The sequence below is a fragment of the Amphiura filiformis genome, chromosome 19 (assembly GCF_039555335.1).
Source record: "Amphiura filiformis chromosome 19, Afil_fr2py, whole genome shotgun sequence".
Taxonomy (NCBI): Eukaryota; Metazoa; Echinodermata; class Ophiuroidea; order Amphilepidida; family Amphiuridae; genus Amphiura; species Amphiura filiformis.
In genome coordinates this window covers 36,465,527-36,486,979 of record NC_092646.1, presented here as the reverse complement: position 1 = coordinate 36,486,979, position 21,453 = coordinate 36,465,527, and positions in this window count along the sequence as shown.

Here is a 21,453-nt window from a genome sequence, read left to right as displayed (position 1 = left end):
AATTGGTACATTAGTTTGTTATTCACTAAAACCACAAGCCAGCAACTTATTTAGTAAGATATTAAATAACGTAATTGTGTCGTATTTGTCCTTAACCTTCACATGTCTCTATCACATAACGACGTATTTGCCGATCACCTATACTGCGCAAGCCCATTATGTCGAATCTGCCATTTGAAGAATTCGCTGATTTCACATTATATTGACTAATTTGCGCGACGTATTTGCGCGGCTTTGTCATTACACGGTAAATTGGGTTTTTTACTTTTCACATAGTGACGTATTTGCGCTAACACTTTCACATAGTGACGTATTTGCGACGTATTTGTCTGAACGGCAGAAACTGTCATTAGTCTTTTCACATATTGACGTATTTTTATTTAATATTGATTTTTTGCAGGATAAGTTATGCTCTAATAGTGATACATTGAAAATATAGTTGCATTACTTTTAACCAGGTTTTTAATCGACAATAATGTTTTTAATCAAGATTATGCAGCAAATAAAAATAGCTCAATTTTTCAAATTCGATTTTTTTTTCGAGCGTATTTTGCAAATACGTCAGTATGTGATACGGCCTGATGCTTTATGGTGTATTTTTTAATCCGTTTTTGATATAAATTTATTTCACTTCAATCAGAACAAAAATTACCCTTGGTGATATTTAGTCAAAATATGTTTGGCCTTATTTGGGGCAATAATTCAAAAATAAGACCAATATGCAAGAAAAAAGTTATGGAATGGATAAAACTTTAAGCACACATACTCCCCTATACACCCCCACCCACACACAAAAGTAATGTTTTTGGATTATTCTTTTCTATACTGTTCCAAAATTGTTGTTACAATTTCCGGGCACATATTGAGACATATATTTTTTAGTTAGTTGTTTTGTGTGCGGGGTGGGGGTGTGTAATAGAATATATGTGAATATTAATGAGGTGTGATTTTCTCCAAATCGGCGGCTGTATTCCATAGTGGCGTATAGTGGGGCCCCGCGAATAAACAACTTTTCGAGAAAATCAGGATTGAAGAAATGCCAATTTAAAATCGAGTTGTATAAATCAGACATTCATATATCTTGTAAATGACGTGAAATATCTGTAGTAAGCTAAATAGATTAAATTTTTATATATGTTTCAAACGAAATAAATACATAATATTGCTGGCAAACTGAAAACAATAAGTACAAAACTATACGTCACTATGGAAAAGAAACACGCAAAAGGCAATACCTAACCTAACGTTAACCTTACGCCACCTCGATCGCCGTGTAATCCCTATGGCATTACTTTTCGTCGGCTTCATTCCATAGTGGCGTATAGGTCCGATACGTTAATATGACATGTAGCGAGGTGTACGCCACTATGACATACAATGTTTTTTTTTTTTTTTTATTTCTTAGAAATGTGTATAAATAGTCGATACGCCACTATGGAAAACACAAAATTTCACTTTGTAACTATACGCCACATTTAATTAATTACTAATTAATTAGCTAATTTTGACAGATGAGACTTTTTTGGGACAACCTGTGCTGATGTCGTTATAATCTAGATTGTGGTGTTCTCCTGCATCTACCAAAATTCTGGACAAACAATACGTTGTAACTACAGCTTAGACGTATCAAGCTGAAATTTAGCACTGTTATAACAATAATTATTATTGTTTATATTTAACAGCTTTTTGTGGCATAAAATAACATAAAATGCCATTTTGATTTGTTCAAAATATCAGATACGACGGTAATGAATGACAATAATAACTATGCAACATCTATTTTGAGGTCATTGTGGGAAATTGGAGAGTTTTGTTTTGGGCCGAGGTATTTTTTTGAATTGGCAACAAATGGCAGCGCATGACCTGCTTTATAACAATATCCCAGCATGCATTGCTGAATACCGGTATACCGCGAAGCAACATGGTTCCGTTACTAAAGCAAGTATAGTGCGTGAATCGCCACAGAGTGTGGTTTTTTGTTTGTTTTTGTTTTGTTTTGCTTTGTTTTGTTTTTGCTTCAAATCATGAACATTGCAACCCGTACATGCCGTACCTGTTCCTCGTTCTGTCGCTCTGTTAAACAAGCAACCACTGGATGGAATTTATAACCTTACGAAGAACTTTGACAGGTTGCACTGCATTGCGGGTACAATGTTAGTATAATACTTGTAAGTATAGAAGTATTGTGTTGTAGTGGTAGCAAACGTAGGCCTCTGGGTCAAAAGGCAGTAGCTCAAGTAAGTTTTATAGAAACACGGAATTGTTTTTGAGATGAAAATCAAAACAGATTTTGCTTTCGATCTAGCTTAATTGTACAGGTAATTAAACGTTGGTTGTGACATCGCTAAATTTGATTGGTTCAGTCAGGACCCAGGAATATGAGACAATATCCCTGGCTCAATTACTATCTTGTTATATACTTATACAACAATGTCACTGTGCTTCGGTTCGCGGATATAAATACTTGCTTTATGGGACAACTGTATTATTAGCTTGCTGTACCTTATCGAATAATCATGGCGCTTGCTGTACCTTATCGAATAATCATGCCGCTTACAATACTGTACAGGTTTTTTTTAGTGATTGCATTTTTATACACACCAACTGTCTACGGATACCAAGACCTGAACGACAATGACGCACGTTACACTGCAGGATTGTATCAAATATTTCAGGGACAGTTTAACGCAACACGTACTGGTCGCAACCTGACTGCGGTACAATTTGGTGTTTTAACGATGGGAAGAATAGAAAACAGCAATGATTTTATACCATTTCCTCCTACTATTGACAGCATGCTCGACGTCATCTCATGCACAAATGCATTCGAGAACTGGTGGACTGGGCAGTATTTAAGTCTGCAGCTGCAAACTACCACGCTGCTATTCCAACACGCCGCGGATCAGCTACTAGTAGGACCCATAGCGAGGTACGGTTAATAGAAGCCTTCGATCACTTGATACATTCTTATGACGATTTAACAGATGTCTACATACTAACATACTTCAGTCCATGCAATGATTGTGCTGAGCGACTGCGAAGTCTGGCGCAACGATGGCCTCAAATTAACTTCCACATTGGTTACATGAGGGAATATGACAGGCCAGTGCTCCCGCTAGTACGTCAACCGGATGGAACCGTACAACGGGTGCCTACCCTGGCGGAGACTGAAGGGATTTTTAGGAATTCGCAGAACATCTTCTTTGGAAATGTAAGCGGTTTCTCTCAGTCGATGTTTCTGTCAGGCGAACGTAAGAGGTTCTTATCAGCCGACGACGATTTCTCCGTCATTTGGGATCTTCCTGGTACGATTTTAAAAAGGGAAATATTTTAAAGAGTCGTGGGTATCAAATTCTGAAATTAAATTTTCAGGAAAAACCTAAAAATGTGTTTGTGTTATGACCATGACAGGTTGGTCTTGTGGAGCAATGTGGAGCCAATTTGTTCCCTAGTGGAGACACAAAACGATACTCCATAAGGATAAATGCACCACATGGCATTGGAAATTCCTGTAATTTATTAGCAGTAATAAAGTAAAGGTCTTCTACCCGGGAGTTTGTGGTCTTTTTAAGGTCCGTGGTCTCATTGGGTATGCCATGTGGAACCAATTATGCATGGGTTCAGGCAGGGGCGTATCCAGATTTCTTGGTCGGGGGGGGCAAAACAATTCCGGGGCCCAGACGAAAAAAAATTACAGCTGCAGCATACAATACATAGAGACTTATTTTTTCGAGCTTCCAAAAAGGCTTTATTGGGACGATGTGCGCGTGTAGCCCGCTAAAATTCGATATTTTACACTATTTGTGTCCATTATCAAGATTAAAAAGTGATTTACCGTTACAATGTGCGCATGTAGCGCGCAAAAAGTTTCTATGTTACACTATTTTGGCCCATGATCGTGCTAAATTTTGGTAGAAAGGGTCTCCTTTTCTTTTTCCTTTGACCTCCTGATTTTCTCTTTCATTTATTGTCAGAGGGGCACTTTTTTCTTACATTTTTGTCAGGGGGCACTCCGCATTAATTTAGTTCTTGCTCTTTTCTTTTATTACTTCGGTACAGCGTACTGGGGCGGATGGGGAGCATGGGGGTCATGCAGTGTCACGTGTGGTGGTGGATATAAGAAGAGATACAGGACCTGCTACAACGATGGCAAAGCAGAAGAAGGACAATGCGCGGGATCAAATAACGAGAATGCGAGATGCAACACTGAGAAATGCCGTAAGAAGACTTATACACTAAACTTCAAGTTTACAAATGGGGTAATTCAGGGAGTTTGAAGTGCTTCAGTACGTCGGGCAAAAACTACAGAGGCTGTAAATATCAACAAAATAATATATATATATATATATCAAGTGGAAAAATCAGATGAAAATGCTAATTAATAATGGGATGTGCAATAATTTCCAAACAGCCTGCCAAAATCCCCCCCCCTCTTGGCCTGTCAAACAATCTTTGCCCCCTCTCTTTGCACATGCCAAATGTTTGGGATCCACATTTGCAAATCTGAAAATTGGTCTAGATTGGTCTAAATTGGAGCGAGCAGGAAAATGTACATAATATTAAGCATTTTCGTCCTTTTTTTCCTAAGCCTTTTTAGAGCGTTTTATTTAGAAGGCTCAATGAATGTTTCCCATAAATTGTTTTCCCCTCTCGGCTTGCCAAAAATGGTTGGCCAAACAATTAATCTTGCACCCCATCCCCGGCTCCCAGGGTTCATAACTATTGCACAGCCCCTAATGCTGTTTTTTGCCATGGAGGCAAGATGTGCGGGTGATATGCAATGAATGATATGAAGCACTGATGAATATTTTCAAAGATCACCTTACATAATTATACTTATATCCAGGATTGTATTTTTTCCTTCTTTGGTTTTTCCTACGGTATAGCGTTCTGGGGCGGGTGGGGAGCATGGGGTTCATGCAGTGTCACATGTGGTGGTGGGTCTATGACAAGATACAGGACCTGCAATAACGGACAATGCCTGGGATCAAATTACGAGCATGCGACATGCAACTCTCAGCAATGCCGTAAGTATGATCTAAGCTTTAAGTCAAACATCGAGAAAGTGACAAATACCAAGACCAACATAATATTATTTTTCATCGTTTTTTTGCAAAATTTGTGAACATTTTCCAAATATTAGTATAATAGATTTGGTTTAAACTTTATAGTCGGGTAGTTTTTCGGAGTACCAACCACACATGCCCTTCAAAAGCAAAGCATATGAGCATCGCCTTTATACAGGATTATATTTGGGTAACATTAATTTTGTTCTTATTATTTTTAGACAGGTTCGATTTTGGAAATATGTGCTTATTTAAGAATGAAGCTGCAGGTTCGCGTAAAAGCTGGGAACCAAATTATTTTGGTTAATTCAGCTATACTGAATTCAACAATTTTGTTTGCCAAGCTATATTGGAACCCCGTGATAGTCTGGTGCCCAAGCCGAAAACCCAAAAGTAGCGTCCGCACAATGTTTTTTTCTTGTTTCTATATCACCAAGACCTACTGATTCAGAAACTGACTGATGCCACCTTAGCACCCTTGGGCATTTCGAGATATCCAAGATGGCCGCCAAAATGACCGCCGCCACATATAAATAGCCATATATCAGCTATATAAACAGGTATGGTGATGATTTTAGTGTCTTGAAATGAGCTTTAGGGGTCAACCAATGCATATTTGGCCTTATCAAAACCACAGATGTCTTTATTAACGCTGAAAATCCAATATGGCCGCCAAAATGACCGCCGCCACATATAAATAGCCATATATCAGCTATATAAACAGGTATGGTGATGATTTTAGTGTCTTGAAATGAGCTTTAGGTGTCAACCAATTCATATTTGGCCTTATCAAAACCACAGATGTCTTTATTCACGCTGACATAATCCAATATGGCCGCCAAAATGACCACCGCCACATATAAATAGCCATATATCAGCTATATAAACAGGTATGGTGATGATATTAGTGTCTTTGAATGGGGTTTAGAGGTCAACGACTTCATATTAGTCCTTGTCTAAACCACAGAAGTCTTTATTCACGCTGAAATCCAATATGGCCGCCAAAATGACCGCCGCCACATATAAATAGCCATATATCAGCTATATAAACAGGTATGGTGATGATTTTAGTGTCTTGAAATGGGTTTTAGGGGTCAACCAATTCATATTTGCCTTATCAAAACCACTGAAGTATTCATTCACATTGAAATCCAATATGGCTGCCAAAATGCCTATATAAATAGCTATGGTGATGTTGTTAGTGCCTTTAATAGGTTTTAGGGTCAACGAATTTCATATTGGAATTGTTACATCTGAGTGCCGAGTGTGCTTAAGAGCTATAACAGTGATATAAACAGCTTTGATTATATTGAAGGGGCTTATGTGGTCACTTATTCATCAGGTACAACTACAATATCTGGTAATGTCACAGGTGTCAGAGGCTTGTTTTCATCTTTCAGCCACGGATCCAGATCAGGTGGATGATCGGGGGGGTGGAAGGAAATGCTCGCTTCCATGTGATAACGTTTTACATTTTCAGCAAATGCCTCAGTTGTTGGTGGCAAGTTATTCTACTTTGGTGTGGTTGTCAATCACTTTCCGTTTGCAACTTTTGACAACCAAGTGCTGTACCGAACCTATGACATTTTCCCAGTTGGCTACAACAAATGTGGTAGCCTCTGCAATTGTGTCATCCACTGCTTGCTCTATATCACCCAACTTATCTAACTTATGGTCTGTTAGAAGCACTTACCAACTGCTTCAAAGATAAGCTATATTGTCACAACCAGAGGGGGCATGAGCAGCCAGACGTTGTGGTACAATATATACATGCTTCTTTGCGGTTGCTGACATATTTATTATTGTATGCTTGGAAATACCTTCCCATCCATTAAAAGGTTACAGGTAAGATTGCTATGATGTAGGTATATGTGAGCAACGGGAACGCATTCGTGTCATCACATATGACTTAGGTCTTCTTAATCCCTTGGTTGGCAATAAAGGCAACTTACTGGGACATAATAACATCAGCTTCGCATGGTGTATTTTCATATCAGTCCGCCGCGCAAACAATGGCACCAAACTAGATGAGGTGAGCGACTTCAATTATCTGGGTGCATGAATGTCAAAACACGCAAAGCAGCGAATCCGTCCTTACCTATGGATGTGAAGCATGGACCATGTCTCCCAGACTATGTACAGAACTTGATGGTTGCTAAACAAGAATGCTTAGAGCAGTATACAACATCAATTGGAAGCAGCACATCACGAACAAAGAACTGTATGGCGACCTACCGAAACTTTCAAAGAATATTAGAGAGAGGAGGACACGTTTCGCTGGGCACGAAAAAAAAAAAAAAAATGAGCCTGTAGCCAAGCTGATCCATTGCACACCAAAACATGGAAACAGAAAACCTAGTAGACCCCCTCTAACATACGTGGATGTATTGAAACAGGACACTGGACTGGATGTTATGGATTTGGGAACGGCCATGCAGGACAAAAGGATTTGGGGTGATGTTGTAGTTCGAGGACACCACTCATCTTAAGAAAGTAAGCAAGTCCGCCGCGCTGGATCACAATACCCAAATTGACTTCTTGTGGGACAGAATAAGATCTTGCACAACAAGTCGATGTGTTACAGTGTTTGTTTTTTTCACACTATACAACAAAACATGGTGTGGATTAAGACGATAGTTTGGGTTTCGGCACTAAACTATATTTACGAGAAAGAATTTTGACAAATCAGTGTACACAAGCTGAGATGTTGATGCATACAATACTGCATTGCAGTGGCAAGCATTTTGTAAGCATTCAGCAAAAGTGCTGGAAAACAAACCAGTATTCAACATCAACTCCCTGCTACAGAAGCAAAATTAATTAACACTTAATGGCATTACGAACAATGTTCAGATCATCGCCATCATTTGTCAACAGCTCTGGGATCGTGTGAAAGAGCTTCAGCAAACAAACACTGTAGCTCATCGACGTGCTGTGACGGTTCCACAAGAAGTCAATTTGGGTATTGTGATCCAGCGGACTGATTATATGAAAACGAACCATGCGAAGCTGATGCTACTATGACCATCAAGTTGTCTTTATTGCCAACTAAGGAATTTAGAATATCAAAGTCATGTGTGATGACACATGTTGCCCACACATTACTACCTGTAACCTTTCTATGGAAGGCATATTACTACCTGTAACCTTTCTATGGAAGATACTAGTTCCAAGGGTGCAAACATTAAAGTCATGCATCGTCTGCAAAGAAGCATGTAGATATTGTACCACAACTTCTGGTTGCTCATATCCTCCCTGGCGTTGAAAAATTGGAAAGGCAGCTGTTATCAAAGTCCTTCTAAAGGGCCATAAGTTAGAAGTTGGGTGATATGGAGCAAGCCGTGGATGACATAATTGCAGAGGCTACCACCTTTGATGCAGCATGTGAGGCAAGCAGTCAACTGGGACAATGTGAGCAATTTGGTACTACAGCATATGGTTGTCAAAAATTACAAAACGGAAAGTGACAACCACACCTAAATTGAAACCTTGCCACTAACAACCGGAGCATTTGCTGAAAATGAAAAATGAGCGTATTTGTAAATTAGCATCTGGAGCCAATGTTAAACCAGGATCCACCTGATCCATGTCAGTTGGGTTGGATGAAAGATGAACCAAACAAGTGACATTACCAGATATTGTGCAACCAGCACCTTCAAAAATTATTCAGGATAATATTCTGTGGTTGTCAGATGGACAGAAACTGTCATGAGCAAAGTGATTATTAGGATTATGATGACGAATCATCTTCCCATTAAACATAATCAAAGCTGTTTAAAATATATCATTGTTATACCTCACATTCAGATGTAGCCATTCATGTAAGATAGCGGCATCCATGGATTCCAACGTAAATAAAGACTTCAATGTTTTAAATAAGGACAAATATGTGCCAAATATGAACTCATTGACCCCTATCTAAGGCATTAACATCAGCACCATACCTGCTTAGATAGCTTATTATAGCTATTTATATGTAGTGGTGACGGCCATTTTGGGGCCATATTGGATTTCAATGTGAATGAAGAATTCATTGTTTTATATAAGGACACATATGAATTCATTGATCCCTGATACCTATTTAAAGACATTAACATCATTTATATAGGTGTTTAGATAGCTGATACGTAGCTATTTATTATGTGGTGGCGGCCATTTTGGCGCCCATATTGATTTCAATGTGGAAGAAGATTTCAGTGGTTTATATATGGACACATATGAATTCATTGATCCCTAAAACCTATTTAAAGACACTAACATCATTTCTATACCTGTTTAGAAAGCTGATACGTAACTTTTTATTATGTGGTGGCGGCCATTTTGGCGGCCATATTGGATTTAAATGTGGAAGAAGATTTCGGTGGTTTATATAAGGACAGATATGAATTCGTTGACCCCTAAAACCTATTCAAAGGCGCCAAAATCATCACCATGCCTGCTAATATAGCTGATATATGGCTATTTATATGTGATGATAGCCATATTGGCGGCCATCTTGGATATCTCGAAATGCCCAAGGGTGCTGAGGTGGCATCAGTCGGTTTCTGAATCAATAGGTATTGGACATATAGAAACAACTAAAAAACATTGTGCGGACCAGGCCTCGAAATAAGAATAAAAATCCAAGCGTCCTCCGGACCCTTGCCTTGGAAATTCCAAGGGTCCTCATCAATTTTCAAGGGTCCGACCCCGGACCCTTGCCTTTGAAATTTCAAGAGAGAGAATTGGCTACGGTGATCACGGTATATAGATTGTAGAATATTGAAAACCCGGGTTGAAAACTTGATGGGGAACAACAAGAAAGTGCAGGGAGCTGGACGTATAATGTGAATCAGATTTTTCCAGTGAAACAACAAATCTAGGATTTTCTGCTCTTTGCTTGGTTCAATTTGTACGGGTCACGCGGATCCGTACCGTAGGAAATTTGCGGGTCCTCACCTACTTTCACGGGTATTTGACGCAAGGACGCGCCTTATTTCGAGCGCTGGAACTGCGGACGCTACTTTTGGGTTAAGACGATATTTTGGGTTTCGGCACCAGACTATGACCCTAAAAAAGACCCCCAAACTTCCAACATGATCATGCCGGGTTAAAAACATATCAAGTTATTCATCTGGGTCTCCGGATCACAAAAATGTAACATATTTGCACGTAGAGCATAATTTTAGTTACAAAGTTATGAGGCTCAACAGGTCCAAGTTCAATTTGCATGTTATACAGGGGTGAAAATTAAAGTTCCTCCGATGTTCGTAAAAATGGGCAAAAAAACCTGTTTCTCATGTTCAAGGGATTCAGGAAAAGAAAAATTTTACTATCTGCGATTTCAAGTTTAGAAGATAAATAATAAATAAATACAAATTCCATTGAACACTATGGGATCCCACATATCTTTGGACTCTTTGCTGTGTAACATGCTAACTAGACATCGCAGATAGTGCAAACTATTCTTTTTTGAAACCTCTAAGTTTTTACGAATTTGTGCGAAAATCGGAGCAACTTTGACTTTTGACCCATACACACAACAAGCAAATCGACCTGTGACCTTTTGTGCCCCATAACGTCTTAACAATAGGTCGTTCATGCACAAACATTACATTTCTGCGATCCGTGGGGTCAGACGCATAATTTGACATTTTTGACCCCTTACGATCCTATGGGGTCATTCGGGGGTATTTTTGAAGATCACTGGCTCAAAATGTTACTTGGCAGACAACAGATTCGAGTTCAGCATACCCAAATTAACAAAAATAAGCTAGTTGCCAACTTTTATGCAAACTTTTTTACAAAATAGTCTATTTCTTTTTTATTACGTATAGCGTTCTGGAGCGGATGGGAAGCATGGAGTTCATGCAGTGTCACATGTGGTATTGGGTCTATGACAAGATACAAGACCTGCCATAACGGACAATGCCCGGGATCAAATTACGAGCATGGAACATGCAGAGATCAGGCATGCCGTAAGTATATATAAACTAAGCTTTAAGTTAAACTTTGAGGAAATGACAAATAACGAGAGCAACATAATATAAAACATAAGCAAATTCACACAATACACATATCAACTTTGTTATTTGCACAAAATAAGAATAACACACAACTACAACTACTATTGCAGTGTTTTGTTGTTGCTACTATACAAATATATACTGCCATGAGAGGTTCTGGTTAAAACTATGGGCCCGAGGTGAGATCAATAGTACTATTTTCCCGAGGGGCGCAGCCCCGAAGGAAAATAGTATTAATTGATCTCAACGAGGGACCATAGTTTTAACCAGAACTTCGAATAAAGGCAGTATATATTTGTTTTATATACTTCATTAATATGTTCTTTGTTCATTGATTGGTTAAAAGAAAATTATTTGACGTTTTGACTCTCCAGCTGAGTGAACAGCACGACCATTTTAAACACAACCTATATTTTGCCCTTCAAAAAAATCGAATAGGCTAAAATCGGGCTAACCAATTACAGCAGCGCGAAATCACGCTCTGGCAGTTTCGCGTGCGTGAACTGTTCCGTCGCATCGAATGCGCACACGCGGAAGGCATGGTCAAAAGTACTATTTACGGCTTGGAGGTACTATTTACGGCTCATCCGGGACATTGAAAATACTATTTACGGCTTTGAGGTACTATTTACGGACAGGAGTATTGATGGTAGAACTATTTTTGGTCATGTGATCCACTTTTAACCAATCAATGAACAAGAATATATGAATGAAGTATATAATACTACTTATATACAGTAGTACTGCAAAACTACTATAACCAAGCCAACGCCACCGGGAACAACAGTCACTCTGTAGGTAACGCCCTCGAAACGCCTATACCAACGCCTATACCCTTCTTCCAAAAGGGGTCGTGTTGGTTTGGACCCAAAACATCTTACAGATGTCCCAGATGACCTTTGACCTGACCCCTGCAAAATGTTCCAACATATTTCCCTGTTCATGAGGCTTGTAGTTTGAGCCCAGTACATTTTGTTTTGTAGCTCTTTTAAGAGCCACCAAACCTTTCACATTAGCAGATAGGCGGGATTAAAATATCTTTAAAAATATCTTTAAAAAACTTGTCTATCGGACACTTATCATTTATTTGTCGTAAAATAATAATGATCATATAATCAAAAAGATATGCAGCCAGTGACATGGGGCAATTCCCCAGTCGGAACTATTGCCCCCCCTCCCCCATTAAAACCCAAAATGACGAAAATTACTTTTTAGCTGCAATTTGGTGCATTTTTTTTTATTTTGTCATCCCCCCTGAAATTCACTAACTCCCCCGAAAAAATCCTAGCTGATTCTCAAATGACATTTTTATTGCAGCTCAATGGCGTGTGTGGGGACAATGGGGCTCATGGGGGAGTTTGTAAAGCTCCGATTTTGTAGGATGGTATCCTCCAGATCGCAAACAATACAGACGCAGAACATGTGTCGGTAATGCTGGCAATTGTTTTGGATCGAATGAAGAAAGTCGAAAATGCTAAAAAGATTGTAATATCTTTTCTCTTTGTATCGCTGTGTTTGTCATGTTACTAACCCGTACGTTTTTACGTACGTTAATACGGTGTTAAATATTGCTAGTCTCGGTTCCAAACTGGATTTTGCTCATTCGTCACGAAGGAGAAAAAGTCGGCTGGAATAAAGAATATAATATCTGATCTAATCTAATCTAGGTCGATAGAGGGCATAGTGATTGAAAAAATTAATAGTAAGCGCAGGTTACTGAGTCTCTGCCTAATTCAAACAGCCCGCTTTTGATTTTGACTAAAATTTTGACTTAACATGGTGCTTAACACTTCCTACGACCAAGGGCAGCCATTTTGAGAAATTGGGTGTTTTTTGGTGCTTTTATAATAGCTGCCGGTTACTGATTTTTGCAAATAAAATTCTCTAGATTGTGTAGATTTTGTATTGAGTTTAAATTATTTTACTCAAATGTATCAAAATATTATTTATACATTTATTTTTGAATAAAATGCAAATAGAATATAAAAACAGATCAGTTCGGGCAAGTGTTATTTTTTATTTTTCAATAAAATAAAAACACTGAATGTAAAGCATATGCATGATATGCATGCATTGCATGTCGCTTCAACTTTCACTGCTTTCATGACTTTCAAGTTCGATAGCTAGTGACGATCACGTCAATGCTTTTTCGCTTTTGTGACACAAGCGTGTGGACAAACCGCAATTGTACGCTTGCGTGTACGCTCTTTGCGATTAATTTTACTCGCACATTTCTAATACTGTGGTCACCGAAATACAAATGAACGTCACTACAGAACTCGAGGTGAACCAAATCCTATGTACGTGTCATGATAGTATGTACTGTTATTGAATATTTATTTATTTTGAACCTATGAAAATATCAAATTATAAAACAAACACACACAAAAACAGACAAACTTACATACAGGGGTATATCTATCCTGCATAACTGCTTACTCGCGAAACGCCACGCTGCCCTGATGTATTTTATGATTGGCGATGGAGCAAGAATCATACGTGAAATGGATTTGTGGGTAAAAATGACGCCGTAATGTCACAACGTCAGAATCGGATTCCTTGTGCTCGACGTACCCGAAAAAGTGTCTTTGTACATGATTATAGGTGCTCTGGTTCAAAACGTAATTTTTAAAAATGGCGCCGGCGGCCATCTTGGATTTTGGCCTCTAGCAAAAAAGGCCGGGATTTTTGCAAGGGACATGGCGGCTAATTTTTTTTAAAGGTCCATAGAAATCAAATCAATCGTCAAACCTTACTAGCCAAAGAATGGTCACGGAATTGAGGTTTTGGACCCTAATTCCTTTTTGTATCCACATAGCTCAGTACTACATATTTAGTTCGAATTAGAAAAAATAAAAAATCACATGTAATAGTTAATTAATATTAATTATTTTAATCAATAAATCAATACTAATTACTTCCATTTCAAATTACTAATTAAAAATTTAAACAAAATTCAACTCCGCTCCAGTTGTACAATTTTACAACGCTTACAATATCACAAACCAAAAAAACCATACCTAGTACCACACTACTACCAACCACACATATTTCACCAAAACGGCAAACGACAGGCTCCCTATAGATGAGTTGACATGTGTATACAAATCTGCCAGGCAAAAATACTATAGTTTACATGGAAGAAGTTGGATTTTGTTTTCATTAAAGCAAATAATACTATAAACGTCAAGGGTGTAGTCTTAGCTCCCAAATGCCGTTTGTTCTGTTCAATTTACTTGTTTTAATCTCGAGATGTGTTTAGTTAAAGACGAAAGGGTAAAATCACAATTGTGCCACTTTTACTAGGGAAGAGGGCTTTACATGTAACAGTGATAGCATCAAGTTTATCAAGAGTTCCTTCGTGAAATCAAAAGAATGCATCAATTCCACAATACAAAATTTTTTGACTGTTTTTACTGTTTTATCATGATGCAGGAATAATGATTCTCTTTTTCCACTTAAAAGAGAATAAAAGATAAATAAATATTTCACATTCTGCTGTAAAAATGGATTTCACATTCTGCTGTTCTGCATGTGCATGTCAATGATTTTATCATGGTAACTACTGTTCTCTTAGTCACTTCAGACATGTTAAAAGACAAACAAATATTGCGCACTTATACGTGTTATAAGTTAATGAATGCGTATTACTTGTTGGGAGAGATATTAGACAAAATAATGCACACGTGCTGATAATGATGCGTCTAATGCATGCGCCCCGAAAGGGGGAGAGCATTAGACGCATCAACATCAGCTATCATTGATTTACATGTACAGCTCTCTTCCCTAGTAAAAGTGGCACAATTGTGATTTTACCCTTTCGTTGTTAAATAAACATACCTCGAAATTGAAACAAGCAAATTGAACAGAACAAACGGCATTTGAGAGCTAAGACTACCCCGTGAGGTTGATGTAAGCATTTTGTCACAACGGTATTTTCTAGTTGCCAAAGAGGGCGCTTTTCACGTGCACAATGTTTTTTGAGACAGGCTGTATATATATCATGGACGAAAGAGATAATAGACCCGGTACAATCAGTCTTAGTCTCCGCATCACCCGATAATGAGGGCCGATTGTTCCATGAAATGCGACAGGCGAGACTGCTACGCAATTTCCGCCTTTTTTTTAACGGTCTATCGCGTAATCGCGAAAGCACGCAACACTCTATCGCGTATACGCAAAGGCACGCAGCGCTGGCGTGATTGACAGACACGGCACGATCGAACAATCGGCCTTCATGAATATGCGAGAAATCACACTGTACAATACACGGGGACTTTTACTGTTGATACATGGTCTGTAGTAGTCTGTGATCACCCTCATAACCAAAGTGCCTAAGTCATTATTACATGTTTCTCATTTGCAATTTTGATTTTCTGAGTAATAAGCCCATAATTAATCAAATTTCACGCCGCATTCTTCATTAACTTCTGGAATTCATATCTTTTGATGTATATCCACAAGTTAATGAAGAATGCAGCTGGAAATTTTATTAATTATGGGTTTATTACTCAGAAAATCAAAATTGCAAATGAGAAACATGTGATAATGACTTAGGCACTTTGGTTATGAGGGTGATTATACTCTCGCGCTTGTAGTTAAGTGCGCCATTAATAGTCACTATTAAACTCCCGCGATTTTCCCACCTCGCCAATCACGTGCACAGCACTCTGTTCATTTTCCCGCCACCACAATTTCGCCTCCGTTTTCTTAGGATTTTATATCCGCCTCCATCGGCTTTGGTAAGCATTTTTTTCCGGTTTTATGTACATAATATCATTTTTCTTTTACTCATATACCATATTACAATCATTTGTCTTGAAATATCTTGCTGCCAGGATTTTATTGGTCATTTAATCGCATTGTTTTTCTGTGTATATTATGTTTTATATCAATGAACAATAGTGTATGTACATATCCATTTTAGTAAGCACGCCATCACCGCTCATTTGTTCCCACCGTTTTTGTTCAGATTCGCGAAATTTGATGTGTTTGCACACTGCGGATGTCACATCGAGATAATAAAGGCACGTGAGAAATTTGATATGACGGACGTAGCAGTTACTTTATTGATGTAGATAATATGTATATATTATAATGCAAACATGTGACATCATAGGTCAACTCATCTATATGTGACTCCTATAGTTAAACTTCCTGCAGCTTATCTAATAATCATGGCGCTTACGATTCTGTGCAGTTTTCTTTTAGTGAGTGCATTTTTCTACACTCCAACCGTCTACGGATACCCAGGCCTGAACGACAACGACGCAAGTTACATTGAAGAATTGTACGACTCTTTCAGGGCCCATTTAATGAAATACGTAACCTGAATGCGGTACAATTTGGGGTTTTAGTGATGGGCAGAATATCAAACAGAAATGATTTTCGTCCATGGCCTCTTACTTTCCCCGAGACCCTCCCGTGCGGAAATACTATGACATGCCCAGCGCAGGGTATAACAGATCAACCTCCAAACTACCACGCTGCTGTTCCGGTTGTTCCAACACAGTATAGAAGGTCACGTACTAGGACCCATAGCGAGGAACTTTTAATAGCCGCCTTCGGTCAGTTGATACATTTTTATGAAAATGTTAGAGATGTCTATATACTAACATACTTCAGTCCATGCCCTAATTGTGCTAGGCTATTACAAAGTCTGGCGCAACAATGGCCTCAAATTAACTTCCACATTGGTTACATGATACAATATATGCAGCCAACGCCTGAACCAGACGGGACCTGGCTACCCGTGCCCAGGCGAGTGCCTTCCCTGCCCGAGACTGAACGTATATTTCGGAATACGCAAAACATCTTCTTTGGAAGTGTAAGAGGTTTCTGTCATCCGAGAATTCTGTCAGGCGAACCTAAAAGGTTTCTATCAGCCGTAGATTCGGACACAAACTCTCAGCTAAATGCAAAGGATGTCTCCATCATTTGTGAGCTTCCTGGTAAGATTTTAACACGTAATCGTGGTAATAGCTTTTTAAAGGCAAAGTAAATTCAAAGTGTCATTCAACACAAATATATTGAGATATTTACCTCAATGTTTCGATCCTCATCAGGAGGACTCCAATGATGAACTGATGCAGTTGAATGTCCTGCTCTTTGATGTCCTTTCTATTGATCGGATTGGGACTTTATATAATGAAGGAACTCAAGTCCTTGATCACGGTTGAGCGCTTGAGTGTGTTTTCTGATCTCAAAGGGAACTCTCACTCACGGAGCTAATACTGCTGTTACCGATCGTGAAGAAAGGAAAAAAGAAATTGAACACATCAAGGGTGCGCTTGGAAATTGTGGGTACCGACAGTGGACTTTCGACCTTTCCACCAGTCGTAATAAAAAACCCACCAAAAATTCTAACCCTCCGGCAGCAACATCTGATCTTCCTCACCCAAGCAATAAAACTTTCATCAACTTACCCTTTCTGGACGGTATCTTGCAAAAAGTTCAGCGTATATTCAAAACCTATGGGGTAGCCATCAGCTTTAAACACCACACGACTCTTCGCAAAAGCCTTTTTTCACCTAAGAACCCTGTTCCAATTGAAAAACGCTGTGGCTGCATATACCGAATGCACAAAATCATACATCAAATAGTCTGGTAGACAACTGGGACAGAGACTTAAACAAAGAACATAAGTCCACTGCCCCCAGCAGGACGCCATCTGCCGTGTCTGAACACAGCACTGATTCTAACTTCGACTATGGTGCGACAGGTTGCGGGTTCGAACCCTGGTGGTGCCTTGTACGTGGAAAATTGAGCTAGCTTGAAATTCCCCTGAACAAGGAACCAACTGCTAATTGTCTCGTTGTAACCCGTACGAAACTGGAATGATGTGGGCCGTAGTGGTCAGCGACAACCTTGTAAAGTGTACTGAGGCTTGTGGATCAACGTCTAGGCGTTGTGCCTGTGCGTAGCGCACTATAAATCACTGCGCTTTTTTAATGCCCTAATCAGATCAATAGAAAGGACATCAAAGGTGAAGTTCATCATTGGAGCCCTCCTGATGAGGAGGTGTGTGTACACATCGAAATATTGAGGTAAATATTAGAAAATTTAGTAAAATATTAGAAATTAAATATGCAGATTGGTTCTACGTGTTACTAAAACGTTGAATTTTTGAGATATATATATATATATATATATATATATTAGATTTGGGTCAGTCTTCTAAAAATATGATGATTTTTCAGTGGAAAACCACGACAAAGAAAAAATTTTATGGCAGGTAATGTGAGTTAAAAATGACACAGCACCTTGAAAATCATCAAATTGATCACGTACAGACGTGTATACTCCTGTAATACTAAAGATAATGCAAAACGCCCATAGTGAGCAAAGTGGACTTTGTGCGGTTACTGGATCAAAGGTAATTATTGTAATCAGTCGAAAACGAAAACTGTACGTCGATCTGGAATATCGAGGAAAGGGTGTTTTCTTTATTAAGTTCCGCATTTGTAAAACGTTTTCGAAACTGAGGTATCAAAACATGACGTTATGTGACCTTTGAGCACTTGGTGATTTGAAAACGAGGAAAACTTTACAAATTCATGTATGAAGACCTGGGCGCAAGAAGTCCACTTGGCCCCTCAACATGTATACACTAAAGTTGCGTATAGTTTCGTATAGTTTAGTAATGTTTTATACATGTTCAGGTTCCAAAACAAATCTTTCACAACCTTTCATGATGTTTTCACCCTGGAACATGTATTAAACATTATAAAACCCTAAGAAGCTATACGTAACTTTAGTGTATACATGTTGAGGGGCCAAGTGGACTTACGGTCTTCTTGCGCTCAGGTCTTCAAATGAAAAGTCATCTCATCGTTGCAGTGTTTCTATTTTCTTCAACATATTTTAGGTTAAACGTCATGTGCGTATAATTTCATACGTTTTCTAAATCGATGGTGGCCTTTTAAAGATATGTACAAGCTGTGTCAAAATTATTTGTACCCGTCAGTTTTTCATTACGTTTCACTACCTGAAGAGAATTGATCAAAAATTGAATTCCCTCCTGAGATTGGTAAAAATGAGTTGACCACATCACCCGGCTGTCATTATACCTAGAGGCAGTATATGGCACACATGGGTCAATAAGTTACATAAAAATGACTTTGTGTGGTATTTGGTTCCCAGGGTGTAAGTTTTGGCTGAATGGTTAAATGTGGCTAAATGTTGATCTCTCACTACCAGAGTTATTAGCGTCGATTTGATTGAAAAAGGAGGTGAGACATGATCAAATCTCTCCAGGTAACAAAACGTAATGTTATTGATAATGGATGAGTCTGACACATCAACATTGAAGAAAAGATGCAGATAGTTTTTAGATTAATTGTATAACAAGTATATACATTCTAGACATTTCAACAGTATCATATGTTGCATTTTGAAGAGGCAGGCTTTTCAATAAACATCAAATTAATGGGTACCAATCATTTTGATACTCCCTGTAGCCCTGCTTTGACATTTTCTTCGGACCAAATTTTAGCCAGCGCCTTAATCGTAGCGTTAGCATGAATGTGTGATGTGCCCTGAGTAATATAATAATTTATCTTTGTTTACAATTAAAATCTATTTCATTAGACATTTTAGGGATTCCCCTCTCAGCAAATTGAATGGATAGCTGGGAATCCCCTTTTTCAGTGTGTTGCACAATTGGGAAAGTCCCCTGAGATTGTAAAGTGAAAGTGACATCATATGGGAATCCCCTCAGGAAGTGATGTAATGAGAAAGGTTAATGTTATAATTAATGCTTGGGAATTCCCAAGATTACTCATGTGTTGTAAAATAGCAATTGGCTATTAAAATAATGGGATTTCCCAGAGCTTGGTATATAAGAAAATGTAAACATAATTCTTCACAGTTTATAGTGTTGATCTGGGCTAGCTAATGTGCTTACAGTCCAATGCCTTCAAAGAAAGGAAATTGCGAACCAGAAATATTTTATATAGTCAATGTACTACTACCTGCCTGTAGTGTCGGAGAAGATCTAGAATACGTCAAAGAGCGTACTTCCAAGAAAGAAATATATATATTCTTCTGTCGACTTACTGAAGTCTGGTTTATGAAACAACACATCTGTCAAAGTAATGGAAATGGCCTGTTTCCTGAAGAAATTGTGTAAAGGTGAAAATAGCACCATTTTGGAGATAGAGAATGGCCCAAGGAGTTATTTGTTTGGAAAATTGCGCAAAGAGTTAAGTGTAGAGAAAGCAGCACCATTTCTAAGCGAGAATTTTATACGCAAAGGATTTTACGCATAGGATTATAACTGCAAGTCTTCAGTGGACTTCGCTGAACAGTGATCTTCACAGAACAAGTGAACCAGGATATATATATATATATATATATACATCAAGAACATTGAGAACAAGAACCTTACAACCAACTACAAGATGAAGGCTGCCGGATAAGTAACTTTGCTAAATGAGTGTATTTGTATGATTGATTGTATGTGCATTTATTGTCATATATTGTACCAATCACTTTACTCATGCGTGACTTTTAACAAAAGGCGCTGGTTCCCGTAGTATTCCTCATTCAAACCAATTTAATGCACGACCTCGAAGTTACCTGCATGACTTTGGCGGCTATTTTGAAACAGTCATGGTTGCACATGCAGGTACTTCTTTTGAAACAAGATATAACCAGTCGCTGATAGGATATTCAGCTTTACACGGATCACCTCTATTAAAGACTTTGATATTGTTAACTTAATTAATCAGTGTGTTTTGTCGTGCATTATGAAGTGAATTTGGGAAAAGGTGTTTTTGGCCTTGAGTCATTATCCACGACTCGTACAAAATTGTATAAAACTCCATGGACCAAATGTCCACATACATGACTTACCCCAGGTGAAAGGCGGAGTTATAATTTTTTTTTAAATATTCCATATGAAAATGTCAAGCCTGTATTATGATAGCGATAGAAAAACAAAACAAAAAAGAACTTTTCACCGACTGCGTTTGCCAATGAGGCAAGATCATATACATAATACATTGTTCTTGTGGTTTACTCTTTCCGACGTAGCGTTCTGGGGCGAGTGGGGAGCATGGGGTTCATGCGATGTAACGTGTGGTGGCGGATATCAGAAAAGATACCGGACCTGCTACTACGACGGAGAAGCACAAGAAGAGCAGTGCCCGGGATTAAATTACGAGCGCAAGACATGTAACACTTATGAATGCCGTAAGTATAACATAAATCTTTAAGTCAAACAGTGACGAAATAATAAGAACAACATAATATAAAAACATAAACAAATCCACATTGTACACAAATCAACCTTGATATTTGAACAAATGCGCGGTTAAATCATCATCATCAGTCGGCTGCGGAGCAGACGACTACAAGCTTTCTTCAACTATTGCGATCTT